General features: G+C 37.2%; 1 non-coding gene across 1 annotated transcript; it reads right to left on the bottom strand.

The window, feature by feature from the left end:
• Nucleotides 1–686: 686 nt before the first annotated feature.
• On the bottom strand, nucleotides 687–790 carry LOC142444011 (U6 spliceosomal RNA). The gene has a single exon (XR_012783706.1). It is a non-coding gene; the product is annotated as a U6 spliceosomal RNA (small nuclear RNA).
• Between the last annotated feature and the right edge of the window lie 15,337 nt (nucleotides 791–16,127).

Here is a 16,127-nt window from a genome sequence, read left to right as displayed (position 1 = left end):
GATAATAATATGTACTAAAAAAAGACATAGCAAGACAAAAGAACAGAATCATGACAACAACAAAGAAACCCATGACCAATAAATACATACGTACATAAATACATAAATGAAAGAAAAACCTGTAAATGGATCAAGGTCTGTCTTTTGACCTCTAGAAGTGTCCTCTAGTAGAGTATGATGGGGTGCCATGCTCTAGCCCCAAAGTGTATCCTTTGCACTCCCTTGGGAGCTCCCTGCTCTGCTCCCCCGTTGTTCTGCCAAACTCCCTTAGTGTCTTACCTCTGTGTGGTGGGATCAGACTGGGCCAATGCTGACACTGAGGCTCCAGTGTTGTCCCCTGTAGGGCCATGGATCAGTGAGGGACATCATGTCTCATGGTGGGATCAGCCATCTGGTCCACCCTGTGCATTGGCTGTTCTGAGCGGGGATATCATCCTCCAGGCTTTGTGGGCCAGGATGTGCTCCACTCTCAGTTCCTCCCTCTTCATTTGCTCCCATGTGCAAATGAATCAGAACCAGACATGCCCCTTTCCAGGAGTGGCAGCTTCAGTGCCATCCTCTAAATTCTTCTGAGGGGAGGGAAAGCTGTCCATGTAGCTAGGATTGGGGCTCGAGCCCTCAGGCCCCTCCACTGTCCCCCCTTTCCAGGCTTGCATGCCGAATTCACATCCGGAACATCGGATTTAGAAAATGTGTAACACTTCACCAATTTGTGTGTCCTCCTTGCACAGGGGCCATGCTAATCTCTGTGTCATTCCAATTTTAGTGTATGTGCTGCTGAAGCAAGCACCTCATATTGTACTTTACCTTCTTATTCACCCAAACTAACACTGTCACACCTTCTATTTCATGCTCGCACAGAACATGTACAAGAATCAGTACATGGTCCAAGAGACAAATGGGCAGTCATTCATAGAGAACAAGGGAATATTGAGTGACTTAAAATAAAGGTGTGACCTTTGTATATACCTATTCATTTTGTATACTGGGGAAATACTCTTAAAATCTGAATTCTATATAGAAGAAGGTGGCATCAATTTTGGAATAGAACCTACTAACAATGGTCTAGTGTGTTGCATGTTGGGCTTATAAACCACAGGTGAGTAGTTTTAAACTACTAGTTGAGCCAAGGGAGAAATATGAAACCATCTAATCCTATTACAATTCACTGCCTCAGAAACTGTACATAATCAATATGGGTTGGAATCAACTCAATGGCAGTGCTATAAAACACATATTCATATAACACCAAAGGCTGAAAGCCAGGAAGACTTGAATCCCTTGCTGATGAACATCAAAGGCTGTAGTCTTGCGTATGGAGTATAAATCAATGTAAAGAGAACTAGTCTTCACAACTTCACCGGTTGACAACAGCAGAACAATCAAAGACAAGATAGAAGTTGTCAAGGATTTCATTTTGTTTTGAATATATATTCAATGTTCTTGAAAGCAGAAGTAAGGAAATCAAAGGCAGTATTACATTGGGAAAATCTGCTGCACAAAATCTCTTTAGAATATTAAAAAAGCAAGGAGATCAAGTCCAGAGCTATAGTACATCTTGACTAATTTCATACAGTGTGGTGTCCACCATTTTCATCCTTGTTATGAAATGTTTCCCAGAATAATAGTTATTCTTTACCATTGTGTAGTATTCCATTCAGGGAGCCGTGCTGGTCGAGTGACCTACTAATCACAAGGTTAGCAGTTCAAAACCAGTTGAATCCTTAGTTGTGCAGTGGTTATGCATTGGGCTCTAGCGTCAAGGTGAACAGTTGAAACCACCAGCCACTCCATGAGAGAAATATGGAAATTTCTATTTCCGTAAAGGGTATTTACAGTCTAGCAAACCCACAGGGGCAGTTCTACCCTGTCCTATAGGTTCACTGTGAGTCAGCATCTCCTCAAATGGCAGTGAGTCTTTAAGTAAAGCGTTACAGTCTCAGAAACCTACAGGGAGAGTTCTACTTTGTCCTACAGAATCACATTGAGCCAGGCCCACATGATAGTAGTGGGTTTGAGTTTTGGGTAGTATTCCATTGTATATTTACACCAAAGTTTACTTATCTATTCCTCCAATGAAGATAATTTAACTTGTTCCCATGTTTTTAGTATTGTGAATAGTGTTGTAGAGAATGTAAAGGTACACACATCCATTCCTGTTGTGAGGTTTACTTCTCTAGGATATTGATCAAGTAGGGAGATTATTGCATTGTATGGGTTTTTTCTTCCCATCTTTTTGAGGGAGCAGTATAGTAATTATATTTGATATATACTTTTTCTTGATATAAAGTTCTTTCTTATACATATATGAGTGTCACTCATTTTGTTTCTCTAGAAAACTCAAGCTAACACAGAAGTATGATCATTTTCACATTAAGTCTTCCTCGACATAAGATGGTATATTCTTTCATTTATGTTGATCTCTTGTGGTTTCTACAGGCCTTTGTTTCTTTGATTATAGTTATTGCAAAGTATTTCATCTATTGGATGATTATTATAAATGATATTGCAAAAAGCTGTCTCTGTTAGCATAAAGGAATCCAATTGATTCCATAGGCAATCTATGGATTATTTAAGAAAGGAAGAAGAGCCCTCATTCTTGTATAAAAATTCCACTTTTTTCAATTAATAGATCAAAATAGCAGCATTATAAATATTTATAGAATGGGTATCACGAATTTGGAGGAAAAGTACAACATTCTCAATGAACATTCTGATGGAACACTCTTATGTTGTATGCAACTGTGCACACATCCAATATCCTTAGTGAAAAGGAGACTCAGAAGAGTCAACTCTGGGTAAACTGAGCTGAGATATACAAATATTTATTTAGTTAGCTTATATTTTCTTTATTATTAGTTGGGATTTAGTACATATGTACTTCCAAATTTTGGTCGCATCAAGTAGAATGTACAATTACTACCACAATCAGTTTCTAAACATTCCCTTCCTACATGAACCCCTTGACATTGTTTCCCTTTTACCCCGCTCCCCAACCACTCATTCTTCTTGCTGTCCCTCAAGGTTCATTGATCCTAGATTTCATATAAGAAAAATGGAAAAGCATACAACACAGCTTCAATCTCCTTTGACATAACGCCTCCAATATATACCCTAATATGAACAAATAAAAGCCTAAGAAAACAATACAAACCAAAACTACAAAAAAAATTGGAAACCGGATTATGCTCAGCCGTATCATAGGGAGATCTACTGACAAAATTTTAACTATTCAGGTCAGATTTATGCCTTTGATGTTCTATATTCTTCTCTCCTAAGAAGAGTTTAGTGACAACTTTACTCCCTTCCCTCAATTTAAGATAAGGAGAGTACTCCAGAGGCTTATTTCCCAAGAAGTTCTACAAATTAATCTTGGCTCCCACTGTCATCCATCACCTTCTGCACACCAGATTCTCACAATGTGGGCTCTGATATGGTCCCTCCTTTGAAGGATTATATGGATTATGTAATCAAAAGTGGCAATATGGATTCCAATCCTTCAGTGACTTATGATGGTCTGCTTTTTCAATGTGGACTTACATGGCTGTTTGTTTGGAGAAAAGTCTGTAAGACCCCAGATGCTATTTCATCTGATACTTGGGCTTCATCTATGTTCTTCATCACATTTTGCTACAGCACCCAGATCTTCTGTGTTCCCTTCCTGAAGGTGAGTATAGAGCAGGGCCATGATGTAAGAATTAATTGTGTTTAAGTTGGAGCAAGAATTTAGTGTGATTTGAAAACCCATTCCTGGATCGATGCGGTTTTGTTTTGTTTTGATTTACTTTGTTAATTTGTCGTAACATGGGAGTTAATGCATACGCCATATCATTCCATAGTTCATTCACTTCGAATTGAATTGTACAATTGCTCCCAAAATCAGTCTCCAAACATGCTTTTCCTTCCTGCACTTCTTGATCTCGTCTCCCTCTTAGCTCCCTAACCCGGTTATATCCCCCTTCCCCCTGAAACGTGTATTATAGTTGCTTTCCCTATAGGTCCACATCCTTGGGATTCATTTACCGCAAACAGAGAAACAAACAACACAGCTTCAAGAAGGCGACCCGTCCCCCATGGGAGCACACCTCTGAGATACATCCTAATATGAAAATTCATAAGCAAAATATAACAGAGTGACTGTCATAGGATTGCTGGAGTACTGCATATCTTAGACCTTGTTTGTCCAACAGTACAGTGCTCTTGGTTACAACTGTCTTCTGCTTCCTCAGAGATCATGCATTTTCAGGTTTAACTCCTCAGCTTGCAAGTGTGTCTGAGATAGAATTCAGTTCACCTAGTGAAGTTCTCATAAGGAGTCTCACAAAAGCAGTCTCTGGAGCTTGCCAAGAACTCCGAAGGTCCAGGACTCAGTGTCCCAGTGTTCTATGGCCCCCGACCTGGGTTCCTGGGATTTCTCCAGACGTCCTAGTTCAATTTTACCCACCTGCTGCACCCCACAAAAAAACCCTCCTCACCTAATGCTTCCAAGAGAATCCTCAGTCTCTTCAATAAAAATAATATATAATATAGTATTATTTATTTTTTAGTATATCATAAAATTGGTTTAGCATTAAACAAGGCTCCCTGAATTGATGAAAATGTTTTTAACAAGCTCATAAAAAGTGGAAGCATTTACCAATCTATATCAGGAAATTTGGAATATAGCTACTTGGCCAACAGATTAGAAGAGATCCATATTTGTACCCATTCCAAAAAAAGGTGATGCTAGAGAATGCTCAAACTATGGAACACTATCAATGATATCACATACAGAAAACATTGCTGGAAATCATCCAACAATAGTTGCAGCACTGTATTGATTGGGAGCTCAACGAGGTTCAGGTCAGATTCAAAAGCAGACTTGGAACAATGAATATCATTGTTTATGTCACCTGGATCTTGGATAAAAGCAGCGAATAGCAGAAAGATGTTTGGTTATGTTTTATTAACTACGTAAAGGCACAAAACTGTGGGGCATATAACAAACTATGGATACTTTTGAGAAAAAATGGAATTTCATAACACTTTATTGTGCTCACGTGGAACTTGTACATGGATCAAGAGGGTAGTAGTGAGAACAGAACAAAGGAATATTGTATGATATAAAATCGGGAAAAGTGTGCAACACGGTCATTTCCAATCACCACACTTATTTAATTTATATACTGAGCCAATAATCAGAGAAGCTGCGTTATATGAAGAAGAAGGTGGCACCAAGATTATGGGAAGGTTTATTCATAACCTGTAATATGCAGATGATGCAACATTTCTTGTGAAGAGTACTTGAAGCACTTGCTGATGAAGGTCATGGATTGTAGCCTTCAAGCATGGATTATGTGTCAAGACCAAAATCATTAAAACTGGATCATTAGGCAACATCAAGATAAATGGAGAAAAGTCTGAAGTGCTCAAGTATTTACCTTGCTGGGATCCACCATCAAAGCTCATGGAAGCAGTTGTCAAGAGATGAAAAGAGTCATTACATTGGGTAGATGTGTTGCACAAGACCTTGTTAGGGTCTTGAGAGGCAGGGATGCTACTTTGAGGACTAAGGTGTTCCTGGTCCAAGACAAAGTATTTTAAATGGCCTCAAATGTATGTGAAAGTTTGACACTGAATAAAGATAGCCAAAGCCAAAGAAGAGTCCATGCATTTGAATTGTGTTGCAAGAGAATTTTGGAAATCACCATGGACTGCCAAAGAACAGATCAGTCTTGGAAGAAAGAAAGTCAGCATGCTCTTAGAGACAAAGATGATAAGATTTTTGTCTTACACACTTTGGACATGTTCTCAGGAGAGATGGGTCCCTGGAGAGGTACATGTTTGGTAAAGCAGAAGGGCGTGGAAATGAAGAAGGCCTTAGACCAGATGGATTGACACCATGGCTTCAACAATGGGTTCCAGCCCAGGAACAATTGTGCGGATGGTACTGACCTAGGCAGAGTTTGGCTGTGTTGTGAATAAAGTTGATATGGGTAGGAATGGACTCAATGACACCTGATGACAACAACAAAATTAGGTATAGCTTGCTGACAATTAATGGTATAGTCGGAAAGCACCCGCCATTTTCCCTAGGGGACAGGTGATGTTTGTCACTCCTGTAAAGATGTAGTCTCAGAAACCCACACAGATGTCTGGGAATTAGAGCTGACTTGATGGCAGTGGGTTTGGATTCCAATTTCTCTATATATATAATACCTGTCTTGGAGGAAGAACATCCAGAATGACCCTTAAAAGTAAGGACAGCAGGACTTTCTTTCAAGTTCCTTTGACATGTCAGTCTGCTAAGGGACATCCTGCAAGGTAAAGTATGTGGTGAACAAAACAAGGAAGTCCCTAAAGGAGATGGGTTATCACAGTGACTGCAACAATGGCCTTGATTCTCACACATTGGAATAACTGCGAGAATGGAATGAAACCAGACAGTGATCTGAAGTATTGTACACAGGCTCACTAAGAGGCAGGGCATACTCAATGGCAATAGATTTCAAAACATAGAGTCATTTGTTGATTCTTGTTTTCTAGTTGTTAACATGAAAATGAAAACAAACAAATTCAATGTCATTTAGTGAATTCTGACTCATAGTTACCCTGTAGGACAGGGTAGAACTTCCCTTGTGGATATCCAAGACTAACTCTTTATGGGAATAGGAAAAGCATGTGTAATTGGCATTTCTACTGAGAATGTTTTTTATAGCTGTTGATTATTCATATCATTTTCCAGGAATTTCCCACATTTAAGTCATTTTTCTCTGCATTAGCTTGTTTTTTAAGGGTGAAAAAATACTAAAGACATGAAATGATTTGTAATTCACATTTGATCCTAGTACAATGAGGTGGCTAAAATTATTACTTAGATCAGATATTCAGAATACTAATACATTTCACTTAGCAATGCCAGGTTCTTGCTCAAAATTAATTTTTAAAACTTATTAATATTCATTTGTTCCATTTAGCCACCAAACAATTATTTGCTTGGCTATTAATATGTTTCAGAAGTTGTTGCAGGTAAGAGATTATAATTTTACAAAGGTGTGATTGTACAAAAAACTCAATATGCTAATAATTGGGAGATGCTCTGGTTTGTATGGCATAGGTTGCTATGGAAAATGATATACTAATTGCATAACTATTACCACACTGTAAAATATATAATGTAACATGTAAATTATATTAATTTCTTCAGGCAAAACAAAAGCTATGTCTGATTTCTTCAATCATTCGTGCCCAGCATGTGGTTTATTCCTAAAATTATGGTGTATGATATTAATCAATTATTATTAATTAATTAAGTATTATTAATTATTATTACTACTCATGATTTCAGTGACATAGAGGTAAATTTAGAAAAGTCTGTTTATTTAGGGCCTATAAGGCCATGATGATGTTTGTGGATTTTAGCAAGGAAATAAAATATATTCCGAGGTGCCATGGTTCCCTACAATGCAATTGATCAATTTACTAATGACATGGACACAGAGCAAAGTACTCGGTACAGAAACGTGATTCCCAATATGTATCTATGCTCTTATTTCTCAGTCTTCTTTTACCATATCCCTGCCCTGACGATCATCAAGACTGTTTTACTAAAATTAGAACTGGAAGAATAACGATAGGTTGAGTGTGTATGGGTGCCAATATTTACTTTAGCTTAATGGTTAGCTCTTGGTGCAATTAACCTAAAGAGATTTTTAAGATTTTTCTCCCATGCAAGTTCACATACTCAATTGAGCTTTGTCGTGCTGCTACAATTCCTACAAAAACTATATACATTTTTCAGTATGAAAGCAAGGTGTAAAGTAATGATTAACGTATATATACTAGCTATGTACACAGCATGCGGTATATTAAGTTTACGTTGACTTACACAGTTTAGAAAAGAAATAAAATACTATTTACTGAACTATTTGCTGAAATAGTGCTTTGGTGTGCATGTGTCTGTTTGTGTTAATATTCTTTCTTCTATATGGTATTCACCCAGCAGAGGGTTAGTGGGTCATATGGAATTTTGAATCGGCCATTGTTTGAGGTAACCTTGCACCAATTCCCATTGCGTGGACACATTGTTACGTCTTGTTATAGTCCCACCAGCTGTGTACCAGTTTTCAAATCTCTCCAAACCTGTCCAGAAATTTTTTCTGTTGTTTGTTAATTTTTAAATTAAACTTTGCTGACAATGCCTGTGTAAGATTGTTTCTCATCATTATTTTGGTTTATAAATCTCAGGCTGATCATTGGAATTTTGAATCGCTATCTCCTATTTTTTTCTACTCCCCCAACTCTATCAGTTCTTTCTCATCTCCACAAACTACATTTCCAGCTCTTACAATATCTTCCCTCTCTAACCCTATAAAGCCAGCTACCTATACAACCTAGAACCTGCACACCATCTACAGCTGGACCACTGTGTCATGCAAACAATAGGCAACAGTAGTAACTACAGAAAATCAAGATAAACAAAAGTCAACAACTAGAGTTACCCAAATCCAAAGAAATACATAGAAATAGAAGCCCTTGAACTACCAGAAAGAGAATGCAGGAGAAAAGTGTTCAGGTCTTTCCAAGAGATCTGAAGGACAGTCTTGAAAACAAGGAAGAAATGGAGATACTAAGAAGTTCGCATCCTAAGTCAACCTAAAAATGCAAAAGTGAGACAGCAGGATAAACAAGCAAACACAGTGAAAGAACTGAGCAATAGAAGTAAATGCAAATCAGAGCAGCAAACTTGAAGACAGCCCTGCAGACTTCAGCAAGAAAAAGAAACATTAAAAAAAAAAGCAAAAATAATCTGAAGAAAGTCTGAGGATGATGTGGGACTCCAGGCAGGGGAATAATATACTTCTCATTGGAATGCCAGAACATAAAGAAACAAGCAAGTTTATAGATAAAACAGTAAGGGAATTCATGGAAGAAAATTTACTCAGTACAGCAAAGGAGGAGATGATAATATCAAGGGAGCAGAGAGAACACAAAATAGGTTAAGCTCAGATATAGCAGTCAAATTATCCAACTTCAAGGAGAATGAGAGAAACTTGAGAGCAGTTAGAGAGAAAACAACAAAACAAAATAGTCTTCTATTAAGATAAACATAAGAAAAAACTCACACTTCACAGAAACCATGTTGGAAAGAAGAAAAGGAGCAACATATTTCAACCTATAAAAGACAAAAATTGGTAACCAACAATCTTATATCCAGCAAAGCTATCCATCAAATATGGAAGAGAAATAAAAGTATTCTTATGCAAGGGAATTCATCCCTACTCCCAGCCAGTTCTGGGGCATTGGGGTTCAGCTCAAGGGGAGTCGCTCTGGGACATTGGGGTACAATGAATGGTGTGACCCTTTGCCTGGGCATGCTTACACAGTAGGTTATGCTGGGCACCTCTAGGGTTTCTCATATGGGCTCCAATAAATTTCTTCCTTTTTGCTTGAAAACAAATAAAAAACAAGAGAACTCATAATAATAAAACCAACTTTATAAAAACTATATTTACTCGATCTATATGGTCATAAGATCAACAACTTCAGCACAAAAATAGGAGATAATCACAATGTGTAACATCACAAAGAAGTGAACACATTTACTGAAAACAATACACAGATAGAGGGAAAATGAAGACACCCATTAAAAAAAGGAAAATACTGAACACAAATAACATAAGATGAGAGCAACTAACCTAGATTTATAATGAATAACACTGAGTGTTTCTGGACTACATACACCAATCAAAAGACAGAGTAGCCTATTGTATTAGGAAATAAAATTCATCGATCTGTTGCTTCAAGTTATACACTTCAAACTCTCTGTCAAAAATAGGCTGAGAGTCAAAGGATGAAGAAAAGTTTAGCAAGCTAATGGCAATACAAAAAAATATAAAGCAGGGCCGTCAATATTAATCTCTGGGAAAATAGACTTGAAAGTACATGAACTAAGGCTAGATACAAATGGGCATTACATAATGATCAGGAGATCAATAGACCAAGAATACATAGCCATAATATACATATGCACCCAAAGAAAATAATATACATAATATACATATATGAACCAAAGAAAAGAAAAGAAACTTGTTTTTCTCCAATGTACATAGCATATATTCTAACATAGACCACATGTTTCAAACCCTCTTCTCAAAGCACAGTGCCCACAAAACTGAAAACCAACAATAGAATGAATAAAAACATAAAGACAAAGCTATAAACACTCAACAACACACTACTCAGAAAAGACAGGTTATTAGCCCAATACAAGATGAAATTAGGAAGTTCCTAGACACAAATGAGAATGACAGCAACATGCCAAACCCAATGGGAACAGCAAAGAAAATTCCTCAATACAATAAAGGCCATACACGAATAGCCAATATCCAATACCACACTGATAGCTGAAAACATTCCCAGTGAAAATGGGAACCAGACAAGGATGCCCGTTATTATCTCTGTTATTCAACATTGAGCTTGAAGTCCTATCCAGACCATAAGGCAACAACACGAAAGTAAGGGAGTATAACCAGGCAAAGAAGAAGCGAAACGTTCGTGATTTACAGAAGATAAGAATCTATACAGAGAGAACCCCAAGAATTGCATATTAGGATAGAAAAAATTGATGAATTTAGTTAAGTAACAGGATACAAGATTGACAAGTAGAAATCAATTGGTCTCCTTTATACTAATGATGAGAATTCCAGAAGGATAGCAGGAAGACCATACCATAGACAATAGGGACACAAAAGTTGAAATATCCAGGAATAATCCTAACCAAGGAAACAAAAGAACCATCTGACGAACATTACAAAACATTAATACAAGAAATCAAGAGACCTCCGGAAATGGAATAATGTCCCATGTTCACAGATAAAGATTCATTATTGTAAAAAAAAGAGTCAATATGACCTAAAACAATATAAAAATTCAATGCAATCCTGACTCAAATCCCAAAATCATTCTTTAAAGAAATAGAAAAACTCATTACCAACTTCATATGCCTAGGAAATATACCTATTATAAGCAATTAACTTCTCAAAAAGAACAAAATAGAACCTCGTGTACCACCTGACCTTAAAAATAAGTACTCAGGTACAGTTATCAAAACAGCCTGGTATTGGTATAACGATAGATGCATAGAACAACGGAGGGGGACAGAAAATCCAACATAAAATTATATGTCTTAAGACAACTGATTTTTGACAAAATCCAAATAAACATAAAATGGGAAGGAGGTACTCCCTTTAATAAATGGTGCTGGAAAAATTGGCTATCTTGTTCATTCTTCCTAAAATGGAAGCTATCAGGATCATTAATAAAAAAATTGTTGTAAATCTAACGGCCATAGCTCAAGACATACATGTGCTACCAGATTAAATCACGTAAGTACACATGGTGGTAGATGAACTATATGAAGGAGACTTATTAAAAATAAAACACTTGTGTACATCAAAAGGAGCCCCGGTAAAGCAGTGACCATGCATTGGGCTGCGATCCACAGTGTTGGCAGTTTGGAATCACCAGCAGTCCCGCTGGAGGAAGACTGGGATCTCTACTCCCATAACATTTCAGTCTCAAAACTGTCAGAGTCATTCGTCTCAGAAACCTGCAGAGAATCAGTGAATCCATGGCAGTAAGCTTGGTTTTAGTTTTGTGTACTTCCAAGATTTCATCTAAAGAGTAAAATGAGAACCCATGAATAGGGGAAAGATATTTAGCAATGACCTAATGGACAAATGACCACTACAATCCACAGAATACTGCAAACCTACAAGAAAAACATGAGTATCCTTTAAAGGGTGACAAAAGCAATACACAAAGGCTAACACCTGAATGTCTAATAAGCACGTGAGCAAATGCTCTCCTCTACTAGCCATCCTGGAAATGCAAATCGAAACAATGAAGACGTGTCATTTAACACCCACAACCATTGCCCGATTTAAAAAGCAAAGAACACAATATGCTGGAGAGGGTGAGGAGATTTTAGAACACTTACACACTGCTTATGGGCCTGAAACTACGTACAATCTCTGAAGAAAACACTATGGTGTTTCCGAAAACAGCTGGCAACAGAAGTACCATACAACCCAGCAATACCATTCACGTATCAAGATATGTCTTATTCTGGCAGATCTGAGACTGACATTGCCAGTGAATTGTGTGTTTTTTTCTAACCATCAACTCCCATTTTTGTGCTAATAGTGTTCAGTCATGTATGGATTTTTTCTGTACATGTAAACAACCTAGATATTGAGATATATAGTTAGCCTACACTGGTTCAAGCTCTCTCTCTCAGTAGTATTTTTAAAATTAATATCATGGGCTAATCAAGGACACCACAAACAGAAGGTCCTTATGCTTCATGGAGATGATAGATAAGATTGTCTACCCTAAATTAACAAGGACTTCTCTAAGGTAAACCAGAGGCAAATAAAGACATATGTTCAGGAATGCATTTTGGGTTCACAATTAATCCTAGTTCCAAACTATTTTGATGTTTTCCATTTCCATTTTGATGTTTTTCTATTTATATTGTTATTTATTAATTTCTTCCCAGATTAAAGATCATTTGTTCTTTCTTGTGAATTACTTGTTTTCCTTTCTATTTGAATGTTCTATTTCCAGTTCCTCCTCTATTTTCTTTGCATTTGTCTTCATTGCAGTTTGATAACTCAGGCTCCTCATTTTGGTGTGGTACATGTGATTTATTTTGAATACTGTTTGTTAGTGTATTTATTTCTTGATGATGATGTCTTGATCTCAATTTTTTTCTGCTGTAGTTGTTGATTCTTTACCCCAAGGATGTCCTATATTCTTTTATCTTAAATTTTATCTTGTTTTTACAAATTATCTTAATTTCTATTTTTCTTGATATATCCTTATTTCTCCCTCATATTTGAGTTATAACTTTGCTGGATATTAAATTCCTAGTTGGCACTTTTCAGGATGTGATGTATAACTGTTCCATTTTTTTCTCTGCTGAAAATGTATGAGCTTATTTTTATTGGGTCTCTCTTACATATAATGACTACCTTTTTCTTCAGCTGATCCTGGAATTCTCTTCTTTCCCTTAAAATGAGAAAGTCTGAATATGATATATTACGGTGATTTTCTCTGAGAATCTATGCTGCTTGGTGTTCTTTCAATTTCTGGGCCAATTATTTTCTCTTCTTAGGTTTCTATGAGTCAGAATCAACTTGATGGCCAAGAGTTTTGGTTATGGTGACAGAGTATTTTTCTAGGACTTTTTTTTGTTTTGTTTGCCATTTCTTTATAAAATTCTTGCCTCTTTTTGTCTTGGAATCCCAATGAGATGTAAATTGGTCCTCTTGATAGTGACCCACTTAATTCTGAGGTTTCCTTCTGATAGTATTTGTCTTTTTTGTTCTGGTAGATTGAAGTCTTGGGATTTGTCTTCAAGCTCACTACCTTAAATTTCATTGCTTCAATTATATTGCTTTACTCTTTTAAAATGACACCTAATTATCTTATTCTTCTGAATTTCTGTTATATTTTTGGTGTGCATGTTGTAGTTTTTTAATTTTCTCCATAGATTAAATATCTAAGTGTTCATTATTTATGGACAGCATGTGTACATAAAGAAAAACATTCATTCTAAAGCCCAGTCTAAGGTTTGTCATACTTCTACGGGAGTATGAACACAATATTAAGTGAACAAATAATTGTAAAAAATTCAGTATAAAACAGCTTAAGTTTTTGTATCATACTGTGATCTTCATAATGCCTAAAGAACACTTCTCAATAGTTTACAAGAATACTTTCAAAACTCAGATGATATTTCCTAACTTTAGCAAATAAATCAGAGCTTATAACTAGACTTTACATGAAAAATATTGAATGAAGGGGGAAGTGCAGAGGGGAGACCCAAGGCCCAAGTGTCGGCCACTGGAGATCCCCTCATAGAGGGGTTTAGGAGAGGAGATGGGTCAGTCAGGGTGCAAGGTAGTACCGATGAAGAATACAGCTTTCACCCATATCCTGGATGCTTCCTCCCCCCAGTGACCATGATCCGAATTCTACCTTGCAGGGCTGGATAGGGCAGAGGTTGTACACTGGGACATATGGGGGCTGGAGGCAAAGGGAATCCAGGGTGGATGACACCTTCAGGACCAAGGGTGTGAGGGGTGATGCCTGGGAGAGTGCAGGGTGAGTGGGTTGGAAAGGGGGAACTGATTACAAGGATCCACATGTGACCTCCTCCCTGGGAGATGGACAGCAGAGAAGCGGGTAACAGGAGACTCCGGATAGGGCAAGATATGACAAAGTAACAATGTATAAATTACCAAGGGCACATGAGGGAGGAGGGAGCGGGGAGGGAGGGGGAAAAAATAAGAGGACCTGATGCAAAGGGCTTAAGTGGAGAGCAAATGCTTTGAGAATGATTGGGGCAGGGAATGTGCAGATGTGCTTTATACAATTGATGTATGTATATGTATGGATTGTGATAAGAGTTGTATGAGCTCCTAATAAAATGCTTAAAAAAAGAAAAATTCTTTATTTACACTGCAACTTGTGAAGATCTATTAGAGAAAAAACATTTTTGAAATTATATTTCTCAACTTTTGATTGTTCTTAGGTGCTTTAGAGTCAGTTCTGACTCTTCCTGTACTTTCCTAACTATTTTAATGTTTGAGTTATTTATTACAGTCAGTGTGTCATTTCATCTTATTGAAGGGTTCCCCTATTTTTGTTGACGGGTTCTTTTTTTTTATGGAGTTAATGCCATTTTCCAGGGAATTTTTTGTCTTGATAACATGACCATAGTACACTAGATAAAAATCCCTTCTTCCTCACATCTCAGGTTGTAATTATTCCCAAGCAGATGTATTTGTTCTTCTGGCCATCCATGGAACTTTTAATATTCTTGTCCAGAATTATGATAGAAAGTAATCAATTCTTATTTAGTGGTCTTTATTCATTGTCCAGCTTTTCCACGCTTACTAAGTGACGGAAATTGCCATCGCTTGGGTAAAGTGCACCATAGTTCCCAAAGTGGCAGACTTGTTCATCCACACTTTAAAATTGTCTTTGTAAAACCTGTTTGCTCAGCACAACAAATCATGTGATTTCTTGGCTTTGGCAAAATGAGTATTAAAGTCCTTGCTAACTTTACTTTTTCTCTCTATTTATCATAATGTTGTCAGTGGCAAGGATTTTTGTTTACTTTACATTGAATTGTATTCTGTACTGGATGATTTTGATTTTTATGTTCATTAAGAAGTGCTTTTAGTAAGCAATGCTGCATCATATTCATATAAGAAGTTGCTAATCTTTTCTCCAATGTTGATGCCACGTTCTTCGTCATATAGTCCTGTTTCTGGGATTATTTACTCAGCAAAGACTTTTAATGAGCATTGTGTAAAGATCCAACCTGACACACAGATATTTATTTGAAAGTATGAAGTATTCCTTTGTTCTGTTCCAACGACTGCCTCATAAGCACAATGAAGTGTTCTGGATTCTCATTATTCTCAATTGTATCTATGGTTTGTTCTAAGTCAAAGAGTTGAATGCTTTTTCATAGACAATAAATCACAAGTAAACATCTTTCTGTTATTCTTTCTTTTGAGCCAAGATCCATTTGACATTAGCAATAGTATCCTTCTTGCCAAGTCATCTTCTGAATCCAAATTGAATTTCTGGCAGCTCACTGTGTATGTACTGGTACATTTTTATGTTAGACAGGGTTCTCTAGAGAAAATAAACCGGTACACTAATGATTTTATATATTTATATAGATAAATAGATATAACATATGAAATAAACAGTTAATTAGTCTATAAAGCAGCACAAATGGCTCAGTGCAACTCACTCCCATGAGACAGCTAATACACTGGCAGTGCTTTCAGTTTTGAGGGCCTCCTGGTAGTTCTGTAGAGCATTACAGGCAGTCCGGCCACAGGCAGCAAACAGCAAGGCAGGTCATCAACAGTCAGCCAGATGACAGGCTCCAACAGTCCCCAGCTCAAGCAACATATGCTCCAGTATCATGGTGAAGCAAGTCTTGAAGGGACCTCAAACTACAGCGATACAATCCACAGGTTTGGTGTCCCACAGGTAGTGGAGCTTGCACATTGAGGCAGAGAACAAGCTAAGACAGCTGCACACTGGTCTGATCATCA

This window comes from Tenrec ecaudatus, chromosome 3 (assembly GCF_050624435.1).
Source record: "Tenrec ecaudatus isolate mTenEca1 chromosome 3, mTenEca1.hap1, whole genome shotgun sequence".
Lineage (NCBI taxonomy): Eukaryota > Metazoa > Chordata > Mammalia > Afrosoricida > Tenrecidae > Tenrec > Tenrec ecaudatus.
The sequence above is the reverse complement of the archived record's forward strand: the minus strand, read 5'-3'. Positions and strand labels throughout refer to the sequence as shown.